The sequence below is a fragment of the Triticum urartu genome, chromosome 7A (genome assembly GCF_056163025.1).
Source record: "Triticum urartu cultivar PI428250 chromosome 7A, HENAU_Tu73, whole genome shotgun sequence".
NCBI lineage: Eukaryota > Viridiplantae > Streptophyta > Magnoliopsida > Poales > Poaceae > Triticum > Triticum urartu.
In genome coordinates this window covers 96503184-96528652 of record NC_141879.1, presented here as the reverse complement: position 1 = coordinate 96528652, position 25469 = coordinate 96503184, and the positions used below count along the sequence as shown (strand labels likewise).

Sequence of the window (25469 nt, the reverse complement as noted above, 5' to 3'; positions counted from 1 at the left end):
GTTGTGGCAGATCCGGCGCTCTTCTCGTTCTTGGTGTAGGAGATGTCGAAGCGCCGGTAGCATTCGAGGGCGGTGTGATCCGGCCTCTTGCAGATCTGGCAAACGACCTCAGGAAGGTCATCGGCTCCTCCGTTGCCGTTGCCGTTGCCGCGGCCTCCATTGCCACGACCACCGCCTCCATTGCCACGGCCTCTGTTGCCGCGGACACCTCCTCCATTGCCGTGGCCACCATTGCCACGGCCACCTCCACCGCGGCCAAAACCACCACGGTCACGAGAGATGGTATTTGTCGAGGACTGGGAGGAGTGGTTGCCACCTTCGAACATAGCAAGACGCTTTTCAAAATCGATCAACTAAGAGTAAAGTTCAGCTACCTTGATTGGTTCAATCCTCGCGGCGCAGATGGACGAGACAAACGAGATGTAGTCGTAGTCTAGTCCGGCGAGGATGTAGGAGACCATGTCATCATCGTCGAGCGGCTTGCCTGCTGAAGCCATCTCGTCGCCCAGCGCTTTCATGCGCCCGATGTAGTCGGCGATGGTCGTGGTGCCCTTTTTGGTGGTGCAGAGGGCGATCCGCGTGTTGACGATGTTGGCCTGCGTCTGGGAGAGGAACATCTCCCTGATGGCGGTCCATGCCGCGGCGGCCTTGGTGCAGTGGGCGACTTGGATCATCACAGGTGGCGAGATCGAATTGAAGATGAAGCTCAGCACCTGCGAGTCTTGCGCCAGGGTGACAACATACGCCGGGTTTGGCACATCTGTCGGCTTACCGTCTTTATCGGCAAGCTTGGGCTCCGGGAACGGGTGATCAGGGTTGAGGTGATCAATCAGCTGCGCTCCGCGTGGCTAGGGCTTGCGCGCGCCAGACCAGGTAGTTGCCCCGGTGCAGCTTGTCAGCGATGGGAATGAAGGCAAAAGCGGCGGCGGCGGAGCTGGAGCTAGCCATGACTAGGTTTGGATGTTGGAGAGGAAGTTGGCTCTGAATACCATGAAAGATTGGATGAAGCGTATACTTCTGGCAGGGACGCGTTGCATGTTATATAGGCAAAGAGGTTTACAAGATTTGGTAGTTTGGTTGTGTTGGATTGATCCTCAAGAAAGATATACGACGATGAGGATGAATCCTAACAACCACAACTACCGGTTACAACAACCACGCAACACGCTAGCCTACCGGCGTATATATGATTTATATTTATACCGTATATACATGTTATAATGTATTCTAACAACTTTCACTGGCTCGACAATATTGCACAAATCATGTGTACACATTTACATATGCGCTCCGCCGTGTCGGGAATCGGGGTAGATCTCGATCTGCAGATCTGCAGATAGCGATGCATACGCATGCGCGCTCCAGCCTCCATGGAACCCTGCATGCAGCTCTTGGTAGCTCCACACATCTTACCTTCACTTTCATCATTTTTCTTTTGCCGTTTAAATTTCAAATTTTTATATATTCTCAACGACACGTCCAATTTAGTTTTTGTTTCTAGATTCATGTTGCTTGTGACAAAGGCCGTGTCCAGTTATCTTTCCATTGTAATGGATATTGTTTTCCATGATAATTATCAGCTTTATGATGCCTTCGGGTGTCCTTTCTAAAAAAAAACCTTTACTTCCCATTCCCCACACCCCTTAACCTCCGCCACCCCGATACAAAGACACATGTGGAAAGGAAAATGAAAGCATGTGTCATAAAATGAAAGCGACGCTCACATGCATTGGAGCACCCATATCCATCTGTACATCTGGAATGCTCTATGATCCAAATTCAAGTATAAAGGTAAAGCCTAACTTCTTACGAGCGAGCGGAGCGAGGCTCGCCGCCAGTGCTATATATCTCCTTTGTAAGCCGCCACACGGGATAAGTCGATCAATTGTAAATCTCCGAAGTTTGTAAGTTCCCTTGATATAGTGAAGATTTGCTGACGCCCGTGGTTTTTTCCCCTTCGTGTTGCAGGGGCTTTCCACGTTAAAATCGCGTGTCTCCAGTGTTGATTTCATTCTTTTCCGTTTGATATTAAACACAACAAAATGTAAAGACCAAATAAGAAACACGGATTGGAGATATTACCTAACATTATTCATAAGTAAAGCACAAAATACACTTAAGTTGGGCCAAGACCGGAGTTCTTGGAGACCGATTTTAATTATAATTACATGACCTTGATGAATTGTTCCTACTAACTACAAGTGATACACACTTGCCTGAACGGCTAAACAATAGATACATACATAACATAAATACATAGTTGATATCCCCTAAAAACATACTGTAGAATATACATAACAACACATGACGTTTGCAAAATCTCTGCTCGAAGCAAAACAAGAATCCACCTTGAGCTGTTACACTCTAATCACCGTATATGGCACAGCATGGCCTAGAAGGCCGGGCAAACCTTGCTGATGATCCAGAGAACAAAGCCCCATATGAGCTCATTCTCTCTGGCCTTCACCTGATGCTCATGGCTTCTCGCACTCATGTTTCTTCTCTGAACCTGGCTCCTCAAAGCAATGGCCTCCACTGCCTCGTAAACCATTATTCTCTCCTGGGATGCTGCCGCAGATGCTAGATGGTTGTAAACAAAGTGATGAAGAGATTGGTGACTTGAGGATCCATCGATCTCCTGAGTATTTGTAATCGTAGAGCTCGGTGCCATGGAGTCATAAAAACAGAACAACACTGCTTTGCTGCTCGAACTAGTCGTGTCAAAACATTCTCGAATGATTACAAACAAACGTCGCCGCCACACCCACACGTACTTTGACTGCTTGACCCATTCTCAGATGATTACAAACGTCGTCGCCACACGTAGTTTGACTGCTTGACCCATGCCCCAATCAGAGTCCCCAACATGGCGACACATCCTGCTTAGTACTGCTTACTACCTGTACTACCTTGGCTGCCAAGCCAGCCAGCTCTTCCTTCTTGCCTGCCTTCCCGCAGCACCGAGCTCTATCATTACAAATACTTGAGAGATCGATATGGATCCTCAAGTCTTCCCAGCAAGAACAAATAACCAGTCTCTTCTTCACTTTGCACGCAACTACTAGTAGCTAGCATCTGCAGCAGCATCCAAAGAGGGAAATAATGCTGTATGAGGCAGTGGAGGCCATTGCTCTCAGGAGCCAGCTTCAGAGAAGAAACATCAGTGCGAGGAGCCATGATCATCAGGTGAAGGCCACGGAGGAGAATGAGCTCATACGGGGCATTATCCTCTGGATCTTCAGGAAGGTTTGCCCGGGCTTCTAGGTCATGTTGTGCCATGTACGATGATTAGAGTGTAACAGCTGAAGGTGGATTCTTTTTTTGCTTCGAGCAGAGATTTTGCATACGTCACGTGTTTTTATGTATATTCTACAATATGTTTTTAGGGGACATATACTATGCATTTATGTCATGTATGTATGTATTGTTTGGCCAGTTCAGGCAAGTGTGTATCACTTCTAGTTAGTAGGAACAGTTCATCAAGGTCATGTAATATCAGTGTCCAAGAACTCCGGTCTTGGCCGAACTGAGTGTATTTTGTGTTTTACTTATGAACAATGTTAGCTAATATCTCCAACCCATGTTTCTTCTTTGGTCTTTACATTTTGTTGTGTTTAACGTGTTAAATATCATTCTCCCATAAGGAGAGGAGGTATATTGAGAGAAACTACCAATTTATAAGTGTTCTTCACAGCTTTTGATAGGGGCATTTTATTTTAGTTGAAGGCCAAAATATGATACTTCCTCATGGAACAACATACCATACGGTCGGCTGGACGAGCTCAGGAGTGAACCAGTGGCACGAGATTCCCGTTACGAGATCCCCCAGATTTGTGATCTCTCTCTCTCGCGCGCCTGTCAATGGTATCGGTGCATGCTGGTGAGGTGCAGGCGGCGCTAGCGCCGGTGACCAGGGCCACTGTCACGCACCGGAGGTTGAGTGGAAACTAAAGGTCGCCGGCGCCTGAACCTGTGCGGCTTCTTGACGCCGCCGGTCGCCGGCGCCGACTTGCGCGCCGCCTTGGTGGCCAGCTGCTTCCTCGGCGCCTTGCCGCCGGTGGACTTAAGGGCCGTCTGCTTGGTGCGGGCCATTGGGATGGAGGGGCTACGGATCTGGCTGCTCGCTCTGGTGGTTGGAGGGGAAGATGAGATCTTTCTTCGCGGTGGTGGATTGTGGATTGGAATGGAGGTGGGTTTTAGAGGGGATCCGGGATGCTTTGCGCGCCGTAATTTGGGGGTTTGGGTTTCGGCCACGCGGGATGGGCGGAGGACGGTGGGATCGGCGCCGTTGGATCGCGGCCGGATGGAGGGCGGGGATTTGGGCTCGTGGCGTCACGCGGATCGCGATCCGTGTGCTCGACGAGCGGTGCCGTGGACTGGTGGACGCGTTCGTTTTTGTAGGCTGGTGAACGAGTTTCCTTTTTTGGCATTTACTGCTGCTAGCAGGTGCTGCCAGTAAAGCAAAATGCATACTTGCCCCTAATTTCTGGTGGTTGTGTCCAAAACGGTTCTCAAACAATTTGAAAATACACGATAGAGCACACTGGGTATGAGATTAGATGGTAGGATTTGTCTATATTGTTTGCTACCTAATTCTCAACTGAATGAGGATGGTGATAGGTTGTTGTCGAAGGATGAAGAAACATATGACATTGTGAGAATGGTAAAGAGAGGGCACAAATGCATGATATTTTATTTGGATCATCAAGACAACTACAATGGTGGAGGACAAGAACCATTCTTTAAACATTTAGTTGAGATGGTGTACACGGGCTACCTTTTGATATTGCTTAAATGTAACTACTTTCCTCAACCCTTTTGCTATGTTTTTTTGTCCAATAACTTGCATAGTCTGAACAAAAACTGATAGGATTGATGATGTTTTCAGTAGATTTTTCCAGTGGTGTTGCTTTTGTGCACTAAAGGTCCGTAAGAAAATCCCCACAAAAATAATTGGAAGATTCATGAAAAAGAGCCACAAAAGCATGCCATGGGGGCTTCAGTGGAGCCCACACAACTTGGTCACATGGTGACATCGTGTGGGGCCCACAGGCAACTCTATACGCTCCTCTTTACCCTTATTACCCCCCCTCCCCCCCCCCCCCACACACAACCACACCCACGAAATTATGGACCCAATTTTTGTTGATTCTCTTCAGGGCAGGAGTCGTCACCTTCTCGGGGGGGGGGGGGGGGGTCTAGAAGTGTTGGGGAACGCAGTATTTTAAAAAAAATTCCTACGATCACGCAACATCTATCTAGGAGATGCATAGCAACGAGAGGGGAGAGTGTGTCTACGTACCCTCATAGACCGAAAGCAGAAGCGTTAAGAAACGCGGTTCATGTAGTCGAATGTCATCGCGATCCAACCGGTCAGTAGCGCTGGCCTAAACAAGCGCTACTGCTACAAAATAGATGTAGTGCCGCAGCTGTAGCGCTGGCGCCCGCGCTACTGGTAGCTCAAAAACCAACACTATTGGTAAGGTTTTCCCTAGTAGCACTAGTAGAAAAAGGGGTTTTGGTCCAGCCAGAAAAGAGCATTAATCCCGGTTGCATTACGAACCGGGACTAATATGGGCATTAGTCCCGGTTCAAGCGGCGAGGGCGCCATACAGGCATTACTCCCGGTTCAAATGGGACCTTTAGTCCCGGTTCGTGGCACGAACCGGTACTAAAGGTCTCAACCCCATTAGTACCGATTCGTGGGACGAACCGGTACTAATGGGGTTGAGACCTTTAGTACCGGTTCGTGCCACGAACCGGTACTAATGGTGCAATTTTCAAATCCTACCCCCCCCCCCCCCCGTGCATCGCCTTTTTAGTTTTGTAAAAAGCAAAAGAAAATGATAGAAACTTCAAAATTTAAAATCCTTCGAGATGTAGTTATGTTACTACATCTACTAGTTAGGAAAATTTTAAAACTTAAATTTGGACATGTTTTGCAAAAAGTGTAGGGAATATGTAAAACAGCTATAACTTTTGCATACGATGTCGGAAAAAAACGTATAATATATCAAAATGTTCGGAACGAAAATCCGCATCCGATGGAGACCACCTACAGCCTGTTTGCAAATTTTTAGAATCCTCAAATTCTAAAAGGAAAAAAAGTTATGCTCAAATTTCAGTATTTTTTTTGAATTTTTGTTAAATCTGGTCAAACTACTTATTCAAGAAGTATTAGTGTTACTAAATAATTATTCAAGAATATTAGTGTTACTAAATAATTATTTCAATTTTTTTGAATTTTGGTCAACTATGGTCAAACTGTGGTTAAACTACTTATTCAAGAAATATTAGTGTTACTAAATAATTATTGATTTTTAGAACAATAGTTTCAAACTCAAACAGTGAAACGTGTGACTTCATGCTCAAGCTAAATTCCTGAGGGTTAATAGGATTGACATCTTACAATTGTCAGGAAAACAACAAGTGCAGACTTGGAAACGAGGGAAAATAGAACCCGGAAGTTAAGCGTGCTCAGGCTGGAGTAGTGAGAGGAGTAGTGAGAGGATGGGTGACCGTTCGGGAAGTTAGATGATTTGGAATGATGAGTGGTGATTAGAGATTAAAGGTTAAATTGAGCAGTGATGAGGGGTGGGTGATTAGAGATTAGAGGTTAAAATAATTCAGAAATTTGAAATTCAAAAAAATTCAAAAAAAATATTTCAAAAAAAAATTCAAAAAAAAATCATAAAATTTGCTTTAGTACCGGTTGGTGTTACCAACCGGGGCTAAAGGTGGACCTCCAGGCAGCGGCCACGTGGAGGGCCTTTAGTCCCGGTTCCAGTTAGAATCTTGGGGATCTCGTAGTTGGAATCTCGCGCCACTCTTTCGCTCCTGCTCTCGTCCAGCCGATCGTCGTATGGTATGTTTTTCCATGAGGAAGTATCATATTCTGGCTTTCAACTAAAATAAGTTGCCCCTTTCAAAAGCTGTGAAGAACACTTATAAATTGGTAGTCTCGAGGCTCAACACATCTATTACCGCCTTCTCATTTTTGAATTGTTTGGATTGTTTACCACACGTGTCACATGGTTACTATTGCCCTCTTCTCATAGGAGAATTGTATTGATCAGCATGTTAAACACAAAACAATGTAGACTCTGAGAGGAAACACGGTTTGGGGATATTAGCTAACATTATTCATAAGTAATAAAGCACAAAATACACTCAAGTTGGGCCAAGACCGGACTTCTTGGACAGTGATTTTAATTACATGACCTTGATGAACTGTTTTTTTTTTTGAGGGTGACCTTGATGGACTGTTCCTACTAACTACAAGTGATACAGTTACACACTTGCCAGAACTGGCTAAACAATACATACATACATAACATAAATACATAGTATATATCCCCTAGAAAACATACTGTAGAATATACATAAAAACACATGACGTATGCAAAATCTCTGCTCGACGCAAAAAGAATCTGCCTTCAGTTGTTACACTCTAATCATCCGACGTGGCAGCATGGACTAGAAGGCCGGGCAAATCTTCCTGATGATCCGGAGGTCTCTAGCCGTTGCCGCCAAAGGTCTCCTCCACACAACCACCTAGGCCCCCTCCTATTCACCACTAAGCGGCCACATCGGCGGCGGAAGGAGTGGGGACTCATATATTTTTTCTTTCTACTTAGGTTTTGTTTCCCAAGCCAAATCGACGAGGTGGTCACGCCAATGACATGGTGAAATAAGGTCTCTCTGGCATGTCCCTACTCCTACGTGGTCCAATCCGGGGCCGACGAAGGGCATGCCAAATTTTGTTGCACCGGATCTGTTGGCTATTGGCGTGGTGACCTCGACATCTTGTTTGGTGTTGTTCTGCGGCATGGTCCGGTTTCGCTTTCTCTTTGGACCGGTGGTGATGGATTACAGCCTATGTTGTGTGGGTTGATGCCCCAACCGATGTTTCCTCAACTTTTTATACTATCTCGTTTCATTGGGCGAGTAACCATGGCGGTCTTTAAAGCCAGATATGTCGAGGACGTCTTCGGGCATCCCTTTCCTTTACTGTTGGTTCAATGTAATTTTCAATCACCGGCGAGAAACATACAATTGAAGGAAGAAGAAGGCTAGTATGATTTTCAATGTAATTTTATTTTTTTACAAATCGTTCCGCGTCCAGTTACCTTTCCATTGCAATGGATATTGTCTTCCTTGATAATTATCAGATTTAAGATGCCTTCGTATGTCTTTTTTCTAAAGAAAAAACCTTTACTTCCCATTCTCCGCGCCCCTCAACCTCCGCCACCTCGATACAACGACGCATGTGGAAAAGAAAACGAAGCCATGTGTCAAAAAATGAAAGTGACACGCACATGCATCGGAGCGCCCATATCTATCTGTATACCTGGAATGTTCAACGTTCTTGAACCAGTTGTAGTAACTAATATACTGATCCGACATTAGATGTTTGGCGTGCTCCGCGGCCCCGGCCTCGGCCGCGCTTCTTGTTTTATTGTGTGTGTTTTGTGTTGGGCTTGTTGAGCTATGCCCTCAGCAGTACCTTTGGACCTCTTGTTGTGTGGCGTGTGTGTGTGTGTTCTGAACTAGTCCATGTATGTGTGCTCTCGGTGGTTTGTTTTATTTATAAAGCGGGGCGAAAGCCTTTTTCGGTATATACTGATCCGACATAACAAAATGTGAAGCCAAATGCCTCGCTATAGAATCTCCACAATCTAAGCACAAACCTTAAGTGACTGAACGACAAAAAATACACTACTCTAAGACAAAGCCTTCAAGAAGGGATCATCATATGTACGTTGATGTGGACGAGTTCAACCGAAGTTCAAATTTGGAATTTTCGTCCCTTGGATTCACCTGGTATTGTTTCAATAATTAGTAATATATGATTGTGTGCATTAGTCGATGCAAAGGCTAAGGGTGATATCTTTCTTTTCAAAGGAAAAAAAAAACATAACGGAATGTGCAGGAGTTGTTAGAAGAAGAAAAACAGGTTGGGGAGATTAACAAACATGTTTCATAAGTTAAGCATAAATACACACAAGTTGGGCAAGGCCGGAGTTCTTCAACACTGATTTTACATGACCTTGATGAACTCTTCCTTGCTCGTACTAACTACTGGTGATACACACTTACTTGCGTTGGCTAAACAATAAATAGTATATACATAAAAACACACTGACGTTTTGCAAAATCTCTGCTCCAAGCAAAAAAGAAGGTCCCATCTTCAAATGTTACACTCTATCTTTCGTGTACATGGCATAGCCTAGAAGGCCGGGCAAACCTTCCTGATGATCCAGAGAATAATGCCCCATATGAGCTCATTCTGTTTGGCCTTCACCTGATGATCATGGCTCCTCGCACTGATGTTTATTCTCTGAACCTGGCTCCTGAGAGCAATGGCCTCCACTGCCTCGTACACCATTATTTCTTTCTCAGGCTTCTGCTGCAGATACTAGCTAGTTGCATGCAAAGTGAAGAAGAGACTGGTTGGTTCTTGCTGGGAAGACTTGAGGATCCATTGATATCTCGAGTATTTGTACTCCTAGAGCTTGATGTTGCGGAAAGGCAGGAAGCAAGGAGGAGCTGGCTAGCTTGGCAGCCAAGGTAGTACAGGTACAGTCAGCAGTAAGCAGGATGTGTCGCCATGTCGGGGACTCTGATTGAGTGATGGGTTAAGCAATCAAACTACCTGTGAATCTGCGATGACAACGACGCCCGGGATAATTTGAGAATGTTTCGTCGCCGTCACGTTTGGAGACGAGTAGTCAGAGCAGCAAAGCAGTGCTGTTATGTTTTCCTCATAATTTTTGTAACACTTGGTGGCGGCAAGATAGATTGACCACCCATTACTTACTCAAGAGTTGACGTCTCTTTGGCACTGAAGAAAGCAACGGTTGCATATTTTACTTGCACGTGCATGCATGAAACAGTTCTTAGCTACGGGATGATTCGATTATTAACCGGTTGAGCACTTCACGAGTAAAAAAGAAACATATTGTGGGCCCAAAATCGCGAAAACATCCCTGAAAATTCAAGCTGCAAATTGCACCGCGCGGGGCTACTTTTTTTTGGGAAGAAAACATTGATCACTTGTTTAGCGCTTTTGGTGCCAAAACAGGCAAGGGGCGCACATGTAGGTGGCACCATATAATGGCTCGAAGTGGACTGACTTTAGCATATTTTTTTGTAAATAGTGCAAACTAGAAGGATTAAACTATAAAACATAAGAGAGGATAAGATTTTCGCCCTCCAGTGCAGTTCTACCGAGACGACCACTATTCCCCGGTTGTTCTTCGCCTAGCGACGCTCTCCGACTACGCGGACGACACCGCGGAGCTGCCAAACCATCCCACGTCCAATAACGCATACTTCGCCGCGGTCAACCACCTCTCCGCCATCATATGATGCGACTGCTACCTAGAGCGCACCCTGAACCACATCTGCCTCCTGTGCCCTCCCGCCGGATCTCACGCTCCGAGTCATCCGTGCCAATGCCCCCTCCTAGCCCCTCCACACCAACCATTTCCACGTGTGGCTCCGAACATATTCCGCCTTCTCCCCTCCGCCGATCACCTCGCAGGGCTACTCCTCACACTTGTCCAAGCGTCCCCCCTCACCCATCTCTGGACCCATGCCTTTGACATCCGAACACTTGACCTGACCTTTCTCCGGGAACTTGTTCGACGGTTATCTCAATCGCCTCCCCCACTTCTGTGCACCCACACCAGCGAGGTCTACAACGACCTCCTCGATGTGCTCTATGCCAATGACAACTTCACTGGTGGCCCCCAAGTGCCGAAGCTAGGCTCTCACTCGCCGGAGATAGGCTCACCGACGCTTGGCAGGGACTCGATTGGCTATTTGTTTTGTTTTAAGTGGTAGTTCAGCAAAAGAAAACATGGCCTGCTTGTAATTGTTTTGGCATGTCAGTGCCTGCAAGTGGGACCGCCCTTTCAGTCTTGATATCAGACGAGCTAATAAGAGAGCGATCACGTTGTTTGTAGAAAAACTAGCCATGCACGTTATGCAGTTTAAAATTTGAGTTTCCGAGGATGTTTTCTTAGATTTGGGCCTGCAATGTGTTGTTTTGTTTGGCGTTTTACTCAACTCCTCGCCGTACGAAGCTCACAAGGAACTTCTTTTGCACCTCAAACCAAACAGACTCTTGTTCATATAAGAGAAAAATATCTCATGTGCCCAACCCTAGCCGCCGCCAAAGGTCTCCTCCACACCACCACTAGGCCTCCTCCTATTCCCTGCCAAGCGGCCTCGTCGGCGACAAGAGAAGTGGGGACCCACCTGTTTCATTTTCTTCTATTTAGGTTTTGTTACCCTAGCAGAACCGACGAGGTGGTGGTGGCAACGACGTGTTGAAATAAGGTCTTTTTGGCATGTTTCTACTCTGACGACATCTGATCCGGGGCCGATGAAGGGCCTGCGAGATTTTGTGTTGCTGGATTTGTTGGCTCTCTTCACATCTTAGCACTTGGTATGTCTATCTAAGAGAGCAATTGGTTAGCTATTGCTGTGATGACTTTGACATCTTCTTTCGTGTTATGCTGCAACATGGTCCGATTTTTCTTTCTCTCTGGACCGGTGGTGATGGATTGCAAGCCCGTGTTGTGTGGGGTGGTGCTTCAACCGATGTTTTCTCAACGATTTATAGATTTCGTTTCAATGGGTGAGTGGCTATTGTGATCTTTAAAGCTTGATATGTCGAGAACATTTCCAGATATCCCTTTTCTTTATTGTTGGTTCAGTGTAATTTTCAACATCAACAAGTGTACAATTGAAGGAAGAAAAAGGCTAGTATGATTTTTAATGGAATTTTATTTTTATTGATCGTTCTGCGTCCAGTTATCTTTCCATTGTACTGGATATTTTTTCTTGATAATTATCAGGTCTTTTCTAAAAAAACCTTTAGTTTCCACTCAACCTCCGGTGCGTGACAGTGGCCCTGGTCACCGGCGCTAGCGCCGCCTGCACCTCACCAGCATGCACCGATACCATTGACAGGCGCGCGAGAGAGAGATCACAAATCTGGGGGATCTCGTAACGGGAATCTCGTGCCACTGGTTCACTCATGAGCTCGTCCAGCCGACCGTATGGTATGTTGTTCCATGAGGAAGTATCATATTTTGGCCTTCAACTAAAATAAAATGCCCCTATCAAAAGCTGTGAAGAACACTTATAAATTGGTAGTTTCTCTCAATATACCTCCTCTCCTTATGGGAGAATGATATTTAACACGTTAAACACAACAAAATGTAAAGACCAAAGAAGAAACATGGGTTGGAGATATTAGCTAACATTGTTCATAAGTAAAACACAAAATACACTCAGTTCGGCCAAGACCGGAGTTCTTGGACACTGATATTACATGACCTTGATGAACTGTTCCTACTAACTAGAAGTGATACACACTTGCCTGAACTGGCCAAACAATACATACATACATGACATAAATGCATAGTATATATCCCCTAAAAACATATTGTAGAATATACATAAAAACACGTGACGTATGCAAAATCTCTGCTCGAAGCAAAAAAAGAATCCACCTTCAGCTGTTACACTCTAATCATCGTACATGGCACAACATGACCTAGAAGGCCGGGCAAACCTTCCTGAAGATCCAGAGGATAATGCCCCGTATGAGCTCATTCTCCTCCGTGGCCTTCACCTGATGATCATGGCTCCTCGCACTGATGTTTCTTCTCTGAAGCTGGCTCCTGAGAGCAATGGCCTCCACTGCCTCATACAGCATTATTTCCCTCTTTGGATGCTGCTGCAGATGCTAGCTACTAGTAGTTGCGTGCAAAGTGAAGAAGAGACTGGTTATTTGTTCTTGCTGGGAAGACTTGAGGATCCATATCGATCTCTCAAGTATTTGTAATGATAGAGCTCGGTGCTGCGGGAAGGCAGGCAAGAAGGAAGAGCTGGCTGGCTTGGCAGCCAAGGTAGTACAGGTAGTAAGCAGTACTAAGCAGGATGTGTCGCCATGTTGGGGACTCTGATTGGGGCATGGGTCAAGCAGTCAAACTACGTGTGGTGACGACGTTTGTAATCATCTGAGAATGGGTCAAGCAGTCAAAGTACGTGTGGGTGTGGCGGCGACGTTTGTTTGTAATCATTCGAGAATGTTTTGACACGACTAGTTCGAGCAGCAAAGCAGTGTTGTTCTGTTTTTATGACTCCATGGCACCGAGCTCTACGATTACAAATACTCAGGAGATCGATGGATCCTCAAGTCACCAATCTCTTCATCACTTTGTTTACAACCATCTAGCATCTGCGGCAGCATCCCAGGAGAGAATAATGGTGTACGAGGCAGTGGAGGCCATTGCTTTGAGGAGCCAGGTTCAGAGAAGAAACATGAGTGCGAGAAGCCATGAGCATCAGGTGAAGGCCAGAGAGAATGAGCTCATATGGGGCTTTGTTCTCTGGATCATCAGCAAGGTTTGCCCGGCCTTCTAGGCCATGCTGTGCCATGTACGGTGATTAGAGTGTAACAGCTCAAGGTGGATTCTTGTTTTGCTTCGAGCAGAGATTTTGCAAACGTCATGTGTTGTTATGTATATTCTACAGTATGTTTTTAGGGGATATCAACTATGTATTTATGTTATGTATGTATCTATTGTTTAGCCGTTCAGGCAAGTGTGTATCACTTGTAGTTAGTAGGAACAATTCATCAAGGTCATGTAATTATAATTAAAATCGGTCTCCAAGAACTCCGGTCTTGGCCCAACTTAAGTGTATTTTGTGCTTTACTTATGAATAATGTTAGGTAATATCTCCAATCCGTGTTTCTTATTTGGTCTTTACATTTTGTTGTGTTTAATATCAAATGGAAAAGAATGAAATCAACACTGGAGACACGCGATTTTAACGTGGAAAGCCCCTGCAACACGAAGGGGAAAAAACCACGGGCGTCAGCAAATCTTCACTATATCAAGGGAACTTACAAACTTCGGAGATTTACAATTGATCGACTTATCCCGTGTGGCGGCTTACAAAGGAGATATATAGCACTGGCGGCGAGCCTCGCTCCGCTCGCTCGTAAGAAGTTAGGCTTTACCTTTATACTTGAATTTGGATCATAGAGCATTCCAGATGTACAGATGGATATGGGCGCTCCAATGCATGTGAGCGTCGCTTTCATTTTATGACACATGCTTTCATTTTCCTTTCCACATGTGTCTTTGTATCGGGGTGGCGGAGGTTAAGGGGTGTGGGGAATGGGAAGTAAAGGTTTTTTTTAGAAAGGACACCCGAAGGCATCATAAAGCTGATAATTATCATGGAAAACAATATCCATTACAATGGAAAGATAACTGGACACGGCCTTTGTCACAAGCAACATGAATCTAGAAACAAAAACTAAATTGGACGTGTCGTTGAGAATATTTAAAAATTTGAAATTTAAACGGCAAAAGAAAAATGATGAAAATGAAGGTAAGATGTGTGGAGCTACCAAGAGCTGCATGCAGGGTTCCATGGAGGCTGGAGCGCGCATGCGTATGCATCGCTAGCTGCAGATCTGCAGATCGAGATCTACCCCGATTCCCGACACGGCGGAGCGCATATGTAAATGTGTACACATGATTTGTGCAATATTGTCGAGCCAGTGAAAGTTGTTAGAATACATTATAACATGTATATACGGTATAAATATAAATCATATATACGCCGGTAGGCTAGCGTGTTGCGTGGTTGTTGTAACCGGTAGTTGTGGTTGTTAGGATTCATCCTCATCGTCGTATATCTTTCTTGAGGATCAATCCAACACAACCAAACTACCAAATCTTGTAAACCTCTTTGCCTATATAACATGCAATGCGTCCCTGCCAGAAGTATACGCTTCATCCAATCTTTCATGGTATTCAGAGCCAACTTCCTCTCCAACATCCAAACCTAGTCATGGCTAGCTCCAGCTCCGCCGCCACCGCTTTTGCCTTCATTCCCATCCCTGACAAGCTGCACCGGGGCAACTACCTGGTCTGGCGCGCGCAAGCCCTAGCCACACGGAGCGCAGCTGATTGATCACCTCAACCCTGATCACCCGTTCCCGGAGCCCAAGCTTGCCGATAAAGACGGTAAGCCGACAGATGTGCCAAACCCGGCGTATGTTGTCACCCTGGCGCAAGACTCGCAGGTGCTGAGCTTCATCTTCAATTCGATCTCGCCACCTGTGATGATCCAAGTCGCCCACTGCACCAAGGCCGCCGCGGCATGGACCGCCATCAGGGAGATGTTCCTCTCCCAGACGCAGGCCAACATTGTCAACACGTGGATCGCCCTCTCCACCACCAAAAAGGGCACCGCGACCATCGCCGACTACATCGGGCGCATGAAAGCGCTGGGCGACGAGATGGCTTCAGCAGGCAAGCCGCTCGACGATGATGACATGGTCTCCTACATCCTCGCCGGACTAGACTACGACTACATCTCGTTTGTCTCGTCCATCTGCGCCGCGAGGATTGAACCAATCAAGGTAGCTGAACTTTACTCTTAGTTGATCGATTTTGAAAAGCGTCTTGCTATGTTCGAAGGTGGCAACCACTCCTCCCAGTCCTCGGCAAATACCATCTCTCGTGACCGTGGTGGTTTTGGCCGCGGTGGAGGTGGCCGTGGCAATGGTGGCCATGGCAATGGAGGAGGTGTCCGCGGCAACAGAGGCCGTGGCAATGGAGGCGGTGGTCGTGGCAATGTAGGCCGCGGCAACGGCAACGGCAACGGAGGAGCCGATGACCTTCCTGAGGTCGTTTGCCAGATCTGCAAGAGGCCGGATCACACCGCCCTCGAATGCTACCGGCGCTTCGACATCTCCTACACCAAGAACGAGAAGAGCGCCGGATCTGCCACAACCTCGTCCTATGGAGTAGATACCAACTGGTATTTGGACACTGGTGCCACCGATCACCTCACCAACGAGCTCGACAAGTTGACCGTCCACAACAAGTACCACGGCAACGATCAAGTTCACACTGCAAACGGAGAAGGTATGGAAATTAGTCATATTGGTCACACTACCGTTCGTACCCCTACTCGTGATCTTCATCTAAAGAACATTCTTGCATGTGCCCGATGCCGCAAAAAACCTTATCTCCGCCCATCGCTTATCCACTGATAATCATACTTTCCTTGAAGTTCACCCAACTTTTTTTCTCGTCAAGGAACAGGGAATGAGGAAAACCCTTCTGCGCGGCAGGTGTAGACAAGGTCTCTACCCCGTATCATCGGCTCCCTTTAGCTCAAGCAAGCAAGCGTTTGGTGCAAATAAAATGCATGTTGAAAGGTGGCACATTCGGCTAGGGCATCCGTCATCCACCATAGTGCGTCATGTTCTTAGCCAGAATGATATTCCTTTTTCTAGTAGCGAGTTAAATAAAGAAGGAGTTTGTGATGCATGCCAAATGGGCAAAAGTCACCAACTTCCTTATCCTAGTTCAAACAGTGTGTCTAAAGCTCCTTTAGAGCAAATTTTCTCCGATGTATGGGGGCCTGCCCGTGATTCTATCAATAAAAAAAACTATTATGTGTCTTTCATTGATGATTACAGCAAATTCACGTGGATCTATACCTATACTAATTACAGACTTCCTACTAATTCCGACGTTAATTAATTAGAAATTAGGAGCCGTCCATCTAATGGGACCGGGTTATTACGGTCTAGATTAACTCATAAAAGTTGCGGAAAAAAACTAAAAGAGATGCCCGTAAAATATCAACCTCCACCCTTTTTCCCATAAAAACACCTTAGAAGCAAACCCTATTCTCTCGCTCAATCTCTGACCTCCCTCTCTCTTTCACGTCTCTGTTCATATTCTCATGGAAAAGAGATCCACGTCTCTCTCAATTTGGAGCAACAAAGTTGGTCATGGATCCTTCTCTCAATGTCTCACGTCTCCCTCTCCCAAACCCTCATCTCTCTCTTCCTATCCACATGGAAACATATCTATGTCTCTCCCAATTGCAACAAGTTAGGGCATGGATCTTCTGTATCTCCGAATTGCAACAAGGCAGTTAGGGCGTGGATCTTCTGCGATCCTCTCCACATGGAAACAGATCATGTCTCTCCCAAATTGCTGCAAGGAAGTTATGACATGCTTCTCTAATTTATGGCATGGACCTTCTGCGCTCCCGTCTACATGGAAACAGATCATGTCTGTCCCAAATTACAGCAACCAAGTTATGGCATGGATCTCCTGCGCTCGTGCATCTTATTACAATTTTTTCCCTCATCTAGATCAGGTTCGTCTTCTCAGTCCGCACACTGATTTCTTTTGAAATTCTTTTTTTCGGTTTGGATCTAATTCTTTTCGTCGTGTCTTTTAATAGTGCAGTCTAGGGATTCAATTTCCTTTATCGTGCATCTACTTGAAGCAGATGATAGCGATGGAAAAATTAAATCATTTTTCTCTATCCCTCCAAAAACAAGAAATAGATCTTTCTTCGGCGTACAAAAAAGAAACATGTACCATATATGTAGAAAAAGATACGTCCAAGTATAATGTCAATCCTTCCTGTACGGGTGGATCTCTATTTTCTCTACTAATTAAGCCTAACTTGGTCTTTGACTCTCTCTGTGATTTGGCTTCCCAATCATAGTTTTCTTAATCCCTCAACCAAGGGAGGCAGGGTGGGGGATATGGAGAAGGACGGAGCTCCTACTGTTGGTGGATGTTTGCCATGTTGTGCCATGGAGAGAAAGGTAATCTTGAAGAACAATTATCTCACCAAGAAATCGACCATCCACGTTCCTTGCTGGCAGCATGACAAGACCTTGCCACGGTTGATGACTTCAACAAGGACGATTTTGATCATGGGCTAAGTAAACCCCTCAGCGCAATAGCAGGGTAAGCATGAACACTATGATATGTCCAAAACGAATAAAAGAATCATGTTATGTTAGATATATAACATTATGATCGAGTGTTCCTGAATTGTAGTATTAATTTTTCTAAGAGCGTCTAGGCCACGACGGCTTATGGATCCAAGGAGTAGATTCATTGGCTGCAGTTTGAAGCCAATGGCTGCCAATTTTCTAAATGTCACCATCTCTGTTTTGTTTTATCTTATAAGTTGGAAATTTGATAACATGTGTTTGATGTTTTTCCTTCAAATTAGACTAATTGTAAGTCCTTCTAGGGCTGATGTTCCCCAACATTACTATCTTCCAGAATTTAGGTCCGATGGGGTCTTCCCTTTTCACATGTGTGCATTCAGCTAAAGTGCCATCTAATTGCTGCCATTAATCACAAATGGAAGTGCAGTCTGAAAGTTGTGGTACTTGATTTCAAAACAAAATAAAAACCATATGATGCTCCAACATAGTATCTTCTAATTTCTAAGTTCGACTTAGAACGATGCACTTCAAAATTTACATTTATGCTATGCACGCATGCTGGTACACTGGAGCATAATTCTATCATCTACCTATGGAGGAACATCTAACATGGATGCTCTTAAGAGTACCCATATGTAGCCTTTTAATTTTTGTAACATGCACTCATCACTACCTGCTTTTATGCACTTGATCTGATGTTTTGACATGTATACTTAAATTTGTTGTTTGTTCAAATGTTCCTGACATTTTGCTCAAGTAAAACATGACTATATTTTTTAAAAAATAATACATTATTTTTATTAATTTTCATAAATATTACGCTGAATAAAAAATATCAAAAATAATACACCGTCGGCCCGCTGCAGGCCGACTTGGCCTAGTCGGCCCACAGCAGGCCGATTGGATTCTAGTCGGCCTACAGCTGGCAGACTGGCCCCTGTCGGCCCACTGTGGGCTGACTGGAACTAATTGGCTCGCTGTGGGCTAATTGTTTTTGCAAAAAAAGTAGGCATAAAAAATATATGTTTAAAAAAATGTTAATCATGTAATTAAAAAATGTTAAACGTGTATAAAAAAATGTTCCTGATGTATACAAAAAAATGTACAATATATATGAAAAAGTTGACATAAAAAATATGTTTTAAAAAGTGTTAAGCATGTATTTAAAAATTGTTAAATGTGTGTATAAAAATGTTCCTTATTTATACAAAAAATATAGAATGTGTATGATAAAAAGTTGACACCAAAAAAATATGTTTGAAAAGTTGACATTTTTTCAAATACATGATTAAAAATTGTTAAATGTGTGTATAAAAATTGTTTCTTATCTATACAAAAAAAAAGAATGTGTATGAAAAAAAGTTGACACCAAAAAATATGTTTGAAAAGAATGTTCCAGTTCCATACAAAAAGTGCAACCAACCATACTTAGGTCTGTGATGCTCCCATACTGGATCCGGAGCTGGAACATTTTTTTATACACGTTTAACCTTTCATTCCAATACATGAAACATTTTTGTGTACTCGTTGAACATTTTTTCAAATACATGATTAACATTTTTTTCAAACATATTTTTTTGATGTCAACTTTTTTTCATACACATTCTATATTTTTTGTATAGATAAGGATCATTTTTTCAAATACATGATTAAAATTTTTTTCAAACATATTTTTTTGGTGTCAACTTTTTTTCATACACATTCTATATTTTTTGTATAAATAAGAAACATTTTTATACACACATTTAACAATTTTTAAATACATGCTTAACACATTTTAAAACATATTTTTTATGTCAATTTTTTCATATATATTGTACATTTTTTTGTATACATCAGGAACATTTTTTATACACGTTTAAAATTTTTTAATTACATGATTAACATTTTTTAAATATATATTTTTTATGCCTATTTTTTTTGCAAAAACAATTAGCCCACAGCGAGCCAATTAGCTCCAGTCGGCCCACAGTGGGCCAATAGGACGCAATCAGCCCACAGTGGGCCGACAGGGGCCAGTCGGCCAGCTGTAGGCCGACTGGAATCCAATCGGCCTGCTGTGGGCCGACTAGGCCCAGTCGGCCTGCAGCGGGCCGATGGTGTATTATTTTTGAAAAAAATTTATCCCACGTAATATTTATGAAAATTAATAAAAAGAATGTATTATTTTTAAAAAATTAGCTAAAACATGTGTATGTTCAGTTTGTCTTCTTAATTTCTTGACCAATTTGTCAATGAGGCTAAATACCTACGGTTATTTTATGCCTATTGTCCTTTGAGATTGTTAAAATAACTTCCCCGAGATATGTGAACTGATGCTCCTGCTACTTCCGGACATTATATTATTCAGACTTCTATAAATATGTACCCAACTGCGTAATTGCTTAGCTTATGGATTTTATTTCTTCCAACTTTATAAATTCACAAAGGATTAAAACAAGTCTGCTGAGTTGTTGGATTAGGTACATGTATGTCGAAACTTGTGGTTCGAAACTTATGGCTTTTCAAGACCATTTGTCCCTCTTTTGCTCCTCTAATATATATATTGTCCCTTTATGTTGGATAACCATTACTTTTGTGCTAATTTTCTTGACAAAGTGAAGATTTTTTTTGCTACTCATGCATAGATATAAATTTTAATGATCTTCACAATTCTATTAGTCAATAGAGACTTGAAGAAAATCCGGTCGATATAATATATACATTTTTCCTCACATATGTTGCAAAGAGTATTTTAAGTATATTTACATACTCTCTTTTATTTCTATGCATGGACAATATATATTTTTACATACATTTTTTACGTAAGCCCGTAGCAGCCACGTAAAACTTGCAACAACAAAGTAGAGGACGTCTAACTTGTTTTTGCAGGGCATGTTGTGATGTGATATGGCCAAAACATGATGCTAAATTTTATTGTATGAGATGATCATGTTTTGTAACCGAGTTATCGGCAACTGGCAGGAGCCATATGATTGTCGCTTTATTGTATGCAATGCAATCGCGATGTAATGCTTTACTTTATTATTAAGCGGTAGTGATAGTCGTGGAAGCATAAGATTGGCGAGACGACAACGATGCTACGATGGAGATCAAGGTGTCGCGCCGGTGACGATGGTGATCATGACGGTGCTTCGGAGATGGAGATCACAGGCACAAGATGATGATGGCCATTATCATATCACTTATATTGATTGCATGTGATGTTTATCTTTTATGCATCTTATCTTGCTTTGATTGACGGTAGCATTATAAGATGATCTCTCACTAAATTATCAAGAAGTGTTCTCCCTGAGTATGCACCGTTGCGAAAGTTCTTCGTGCTGAGACACCACGTGATGATCGGGTGTGATAGGCTCTACGTTCAAATACAACGGGTGCAAAACAGTTGCACACGCGGAATACTCAGGTTATACTTGACGAGCCAAGCATATACAGATATGGCCTCGGAACACGGAGACCGAAAGGTCGAGCGTGAATCATATAGTAGATATGATCAACATAGTGATGTTCACCAATGAAACTACTCCATCTCACGTGATGATCGGACATGGTTTAGTTGATTTGGATCACGTGATCACTTAGAGGATTAGAGGGATGTCTATCTAAGTGGGAGTTCTTAAGTAATATGATTAATTGAACTTAAATTTATCATGAACTTAGTCCCTGATAGTATCTTGCTTGTTTATGTTGATTGTAGATAGATGGCTCGTGCTGTTGTTCCGTTGAATTTTAATGCGTTCCTTGAGAAAGCAAAGTTGAAAGATGATGGTAGCAATTACACGGACTGGGTCCGTAACTTGAGGATTATCCTCATTGCTGCACAGAAGAATTACGTCCTGGAAGCACCGCTGGGTGCCAGGCCTGCTGCTGGAGCAACACCAGATGTTATGAACGTCTGGCAGAGCAAAGCTGATGACTACTCGATAGTTCAGTGTGCCATGCTTTACGGCTTAGAATCGGGACTTCAACGACGTTTTGAACGTCATGGAGCATATGAGATGTTCCAGGAGTTGAAGTTAATATTTCAAGCAAATGCCCGGATTGAGAGATATGAAGTCTCCAATAAGTTCTATAGCTGCAAGATGGAGGAGAACAGTTCTGTCAATGAGCATATACTCAAAATGTCTGGGTATAATAATCACTTGATTCAGATGGGAGTTAATCTTCCAGATGATTGCGTCATTGACAGAATTCTCCAATCACTGCCACCAAGCTACAAGAGCTTCATGGTGAACTATAATATGCAAGGGATGAACAAAACTATTCCCGAGCTCTTCGCAATGCTGAAAGCTACGGAGGTAGAAATCAAAAAGGAGCATCAAGTGTTGATGGCCAACAAGACCACTAGTTTCAAGAAAAAGGGCAAAGGGAAGAAGAAGGGGAACTTCAAGAAGAACGGCAAGCAAGTTGCTGCTCAAGAGAAGAAACCCAAGTCTGGACCTAAGCCTGAAACTGAGTGCTTCTACTGCAAGCAGACTGGTCACTGGAAGCGGAACTGCCCCAAGTATTTGGCGGATAAGAAGGATGGCAAGGTGAACAAAGGTATATGTGATATACATGTCATTGATGTGTACCTTACCAATGCTCGCAGTAGCACCTGGGTATTTCATACTGGTTCTGTTGCTAATATTTGCAACTCGAAACAGGGACTATGGATTAAGCGAAGATTGGCTAAGAACGAGGTGACGATGCGCGTGGGAAACGGTTCCAAAGTCGATGTGATCGCGGTCGGCACGCTACCTCTACATCTACCTTCGGAATTAGTATTAGACCTAAATAATTGTTATTTGGTGCCAGCGTTGAGCATGAACATTATATCTGGATCTTGTTTAATGCGAGACGGTTATTCATTTAAATCGGAGAATAATGGTTGTTCTATTTATATGAGTAATATCTTTTATGGTCATGCACCCTTGAAGAGTGGTCTATTCTTATTGAATCTCGAGAGTAGTGATACACATATTCATAATGTTGAAGCCAAAAGATGCAGAGTTGATAATGATAGTGCAACTTATTTGTGGCACTGCCGTTTAGGTCATATCGGTGTAAACGCATGAAGAAACTCCATACTGATGGGCTTTTGGAACCACTTGATTATGAATCGCTTGGTACTTGCGAACCGTGCCTCATGGGCAAGATGACTAAAACACCGTTCTCCGGTACTATGGAGAGAGCAACAGATTTGTTGGAAATCATACATACAGATGTATGTGGTCCGATGAATATTGAAGCTCGTGGCGGATATCGTTATTTTCTCACCTTCACAGATGATTTAAGCAGATACGGGTATATCTACTTAATGAAACATAAGTCTGAAACATTTGAAAAGTTCAAAGAATTTCAGAGTGAAGTGGAAAATCATCGTAACAAGAAAATAAAGTTTCTACGATCTGATCGTGGAGGAGAATATTTGAGTTACGAGTTTGGTGTACATTTGAAACAATGCGGAATAGTTTCGCAGCTCACGCCACCCGGAACACCACAGCGTAATGGTGTGTCCGAACGTCGTAATCGTACTTTACTAGATATGGTGCGATCTATGATGTCTCTTACTGATTTACCGCTATCGTTTTGGGGATACGCTCTAGAGACGGCCGCATTCACGTTAAATAGGGCACCATCAAAATCCGTTGAGACGACGCCTTATAAACTGTGGTTTGGCAAGAAACCAAAGTTGTCGTTTCTGAAAGTTTGGTGCTGCGATGCTTATGTGAAAAAGCTTCAACCTGATAAGCTCGAACCCAAATCGGAGAAATGTGTCTTCATAGGATATCCAAAGGAAACTATTGGATACACCTTCTATCACAGATCCGAAGGCAGGACTTTTGTTGCTAAATTCAGAAACTTTCTGGATAAGGAGTTTCTCTCGAAAGAAGTGAGTGGGAGGAAAGTAGAACTTGACGAGGTAACTGTACCTACTCCCTTATTGGAAAGTAGTGCATCACAGAAAACTGTTTCAGTGTCACCTACACCAATTAGAGAGGAAGCTAATGATGATGATCATGAAACTTTAGATCAATATACTACTGAACCTCGTAGATCAACCAGAGTGAGATCCGCACCAGAGTGGTACGGTAATCCTGTTCTGGAAGTCATGCTACTAGATCATGATGAACCTACGAACTATGAAGAAGCGATGGTAAGCCCAGATTCCGCAAAATGGCTTGAAGCCATGAAATCTGAGATGGGATCCATGTATGAGAACAAAGTATGGACTTTGGTTGACTTGCCCGCTGATCGGCAAGCAATTGAGAATAAATGGATCTTCAAGAAGAAGACTGACGCTGACAGTAATATTACTGTCTACAAAGCTCGACTTGTCGCGAAAGGTTTTCGGCAAGTTCAAGGGATTGACTACGATGAGACCTTCTCACCCGTAGCGATGCTTAAGTCTGTCCGAATCATGTTAGCAATTGCCGCATTTTATGATTATGAAATTTGGCAGATGAATGTCAAAACGGCATTCCTGAATGGATTTCTGGAAGAAGAGTTGTGATGCAACCAGAAGGCTTTGTCGATCCAAAGGGAGCTAACAAAGTGTGCAAGCTCCAGAGATCCATTTATGGACTGGTGCAAGCCTCTCGGAGTTGGAATAAATGCTTTGATAATGTGATCAAAGCATTTGGTTTTATACAGACTTTTGGAGAAGCCTGTATTTACAAGAAAGTGAGTGGGAGCTCTGTAGCATTTCTGATATTATATGTGGATGACATATTACTAATTGGAAATGATATAGAATTTCTGGATAGCATAAAGGGATACTTGAATAAGAGTTTTTCAATGCAAGACCTCGGTGAAGTTGCTTACATATTGGGCATTAAGATCTATAGAGATAGATCAAGACGCTTAATTGGACTTTCACAAAGCACATACCTTGACAAGATTTTGAAAAAGTTCAAAATGGATCAAGCAAAGAAAGGGTTCTTGCCTGTATTACAAGGTGTGAAGTTGAGTCAGACTCAATGCCCGACCACTGCAGAAGATAGAGAGAAAATGAAAGATGTTCCCTATGCTTCAGCCATAGGCTCTATCATGTATGCAATGCTGTGTACCAGACCTGATGTGTGCCTTGCCATAAGTTTAGCAGGGAGGTACCAAAGTAATCCAGGAGTGGATCACTGGACAGCGGTCAAGAACATCCTGAAATACCTGAAAAGGACTAAGGATATGTTTCTCGTATATGGAGGTGACAAAGAGCTCATCGTAAGCGGTTACGTTGATGCAAGCTTTGACACTGATCCGGACGATTCTAAATCGCAAAACGGATACGTGTTTACATTAAACGATGGAGTTGTCAGTTGGTGCAGTTCTAAACAAAGCGTCGTAGCGGGATCTACATGTGAAGCGGAGTACATAGCTGCTTCGGAAGCAGTAAATGAAGGAGTCTGGATGAAGGAGTTCATATCCGATCTAGGTGTCATACCTAGTGCATCGGGTCCAATGAAAATCTTTTGTGACAATACTGGTGCAATTGCCTTGGCAAAGGAATCCAGATTTCACAAGAGAACCAAGCACATCAAGAGACGCTTCAATTCCATCCGGGATCTAGTCCAGGTGGGAGACATAGAGATTTGCAAGATACATACGGATCTGAATGTAGCAGACCCGTTGACTAAGCCTCTTCCACAAGCAACAGCACCAAGACTCCATG

At 43.6% G+C, this 25469-nt stretch overlaps 2 pseudogenes; one reads left to right on the top strand and one right to left on the bottom strand.

Moving 5' to 3' along the window:
- Nucleotides 1-337: 337 nt before the first annotated feature.
- LOC147958194 (small nucleolar RNA Z247) lies at nt 338-479 on the bottom strand (annotated as a pseudogene).
- Nucleotides 480-15355: 14876 nt separating this feature from the next.
- Nucleotides 15356-15497, top strand: LOC147958193 (small nucleolar RNA Z247; annotated as a pseudogene).
- The last annotated feature ends 9972 nt before the right edge of the window (nt 15498-25469 follow it).